The sequence below is a fragment of the Cetorhinus maximus genome, chromosome 8 (genome assembly GCF_964194155.1).
Source record: "Cetorhinus maximus chromosome 8, sCetMax3.hap1.1, whole genome shotgun sequence".
Classification (NCBI taxonomy): Eukaryota; Metazoa; Chordata; class Chondrichthyes; order Lamniformes; family Cetorhinidae; genus Cetorhinus; species Cetorhinus maximus.
The window spans coordinates 20,092,429-20,095,258 of NC_135886.1; the positions used below are offsets into that span (position 1 = coordinate 20,092,429).

The 2,830-nt window shown below is 44.9% G+C and overlaps 1 non-coding gene across 1 annotated transcript; it reads left to right on the plus strand.

The window, feature by feature from the left end:
* The first annotated feature begins 694 nt into the window (after positions 1 to 694).
* On the plus strand, positions 695 to 766 carry trnaa-ugc (transfer RNA alanine (anticodon UGC)). Its single transcript has one exon. It is a non-coding gene; the product is annotated as a tRNA-Ala (tRNA).
* The last annotated feature ends 2,064 nt before the right edge of the window (positions 767 to 2,830 follow it).

Consider the following 2,830-nt stretch of genomic DNA (forward strand, 5'->3'; position numbering starts at 1 on the left):
AGCAGAAAGTAGATGAGACATTCATTGAATGCAAAGAAGCAGTTGGCATAGCAGCTGATATCCAGATAAATGGTGTAGACAATGAAGATCATCACTACTGTCTACATGAATCCATGCAGGGAACAAGGAAAGCTGGGATCAAGTTAAACGCAAACAAATGCATTGTGAAAGTGACAGAACACCAGATCTTCAGAATGTTGCATACACCTGATGGAATCAAGTTGAGCCCTGAAGGAATCATGGCTATCCCTGGGATGGAAGCCCCAAGGGATAAGAGAAAGTTGAGAAGTTTCCTTGGCTTGACCCAATACATGAACTCCTTCATACCACATATGTCAGAGCACACAGCAAACCTGCAGGAGCTGATGAAATATGATGTAAAGTACAAGTGGTCAGAATCACTCAACAAGAGTTTCAACAAACTCAAAAAGGTAATATGCCAAGAGACAAATCTGTCATACAACGGCAGAAAAAAAACCAGTCACTCTGCAAGTAGCTGCTTCTATAAAAGGACAAGGAACATAAAAGAGGACTGTAAAAGCTTCCATAAGTATGCAAGAAGAAAAAGATTGAAGACAAATGTCCAAAACAGGAGAATTTATAATAGAGAGCAATTAAACAACTACTTTAATATAAGAGCAAAGTACTGCAGATGCAGTATTTAGTGTAGGGGATGTAGCTCAGTGATAGTGTAGGGGATGTAGCTCAGTGGTAGAGCACATGCTTTGCATGTATGAGGCCCCAGGTTCAATCACTGGCATTTCCACATGGAATTATTTTGATCCAACAGAGGGCGGTGGTGAGAAGTGACTAGACTGAAGCATTCTGGGAGAAGTCACTACAGACACCGCAACTCAGGAGGGAATCGAGGAGGACCCACTGTTAAAGAACGGAATAGCCCCAAACATTACATTGCTGCAGTGTTTCGATCCCTCCCTCCTCCTCAAACCAAAAAAAAAGATAGAGAGAGGAAGTGCCTTCAGGAGTGCACCAGACTTGTGAGGGACACTTTTCTGAAAGTGGATTTTAAAGAAAAAGCGGCTGATTGGTGAGTAAATCCTGGTGAGTTTTTTTTTCAATTTATTAAAGCTACTCATTGTTTAATACTGAGGTAGGAGCTAAAAAAAAAAGTATAGAGTAGTACTGTACAAGTATCATTAGTCAAGAAACAAGGTTCCTAGCTAACATAAATAAGGCCCCGAGCTAGCGTATTTTTTTTAAGGGAGTAACTAGCTAAATCGAGAGGGGCATCATGGCAGGAGATCTCAGACCCGTGCTATGCTCCTCCTGCAAGATGTGGGAAATGAGGGATGCTTCCAGCATCCCTGTTGACCATGTGTGCGGAAGGTGTGTCCAAATGCAGCTTCTAGCTAACCGGATTTCAGAGCTGGAGCTGCAGGTGGACTTATTGTGGAGCATCTGCGATGCTGAGCAAGTCGTGGATAGCACATTTAGCAAGGTGGTCACACTGCAGGCGAAGATTACACAGGCAGAAAGGGAATGGGTGACCATCAGGAACAGTAAAAGACTCAGGAAGGTAGTGCAGGAGTCCCCTGTGGTCATCCCCCTCTCTAACAGATATATCGCTTTGGATATTGTTGGGGGGATGGCCTCTCGGGAAAGCAGCAACAGCCAAGTTCACGGCACAGTGGGTGGCTCTGCTGCTCAGAGGGGCGGGAGGAAAACAAGTGGCAGGGCTGTAGTGATAGGGGATTCAATAGTTAGGGGCACAGACAGACGCTTCTGTGGCCGCAAACGTGAACCAAGGATGGTATGTTGCCTCCCTGGTGCCAGGATCTAGGATTTCATGGAGCAGCTGCAGGACATTCTCGGGAGGGAAGGTAAGCAGCCAGTGGTTGTGGTACACATTGGTACCAACGACATAGGTAAACGAAGGGATGAGGACCTGCAAGCTCAGTACAGGGAGTTAGGAGATAAATTAAAATGCAGGACCTCAAATGTAGTAATCTCAGGATTACTCCCAGTTTCATGTGCTAGCGAGAGCAGGAATAAGAGGATAGACCAAATGAACATGTGGCTGGAGAGATGGTGTAGCCGGTGGTGGGGGGGGGGGGGGGGGGGGGGGGGTTGGGCGGGGAGTAGCACTAATGGTTAAAGAATCAATACCAGTTGTGAGAAGGGATGATATACTAAATGGGTCAACAAACGAGGCTTTATGGATAGAGCTTAGAAATAAAAAAGGGGCAGTCACACTACTGGGAGTATACTACAGACCCCCAAATAGTGAAAGGGAGATAGAAGAACAAATGTGTAGGCAAATTTCTGCTTGTAAGAACAAGAGGGCAATAATAGTAGGAGACTTCAACTATCATAATATCAACTGGGATTCAAACAATATAAGGGGCACTGAGGGAGAAAAAGTCATGCAGTGTGTCCAGGAAAATTTTTTCAACCAATTAGTGACAAACCCAACGAGAGGAGATGCGATTCTAGACCTAGTCTTGGGGAACGAAGAAGGGCAAGTGGGTGAAGTGACAGTTGGCGACCACATCGAGGACAGTGATCACAATTCAGTCAGATTTAGCATTACCATGGAAAAGGACAGAGATAAGGCCGGAGTAAAAGTCTTGAACTGGGGGAAGGCAAATTTTGCAGAAATGAGAAGGGACTTGGCTGAGGTGGACTGGACAGCACTGCTGGAGGATAAAACAGTGGAAAACCAGTGGGAAGCACTAAAAAGTGAGATCCTAATTGTACAAAGTAGACATGTCCCCTACAAAAATAAGAGTGGTATTGCCAAATCTAGACCTCCCTGGTTGTCTAGAGAAATACAGGGGAAGATCAAACAGAAAAAGAAAACGTACGAAAG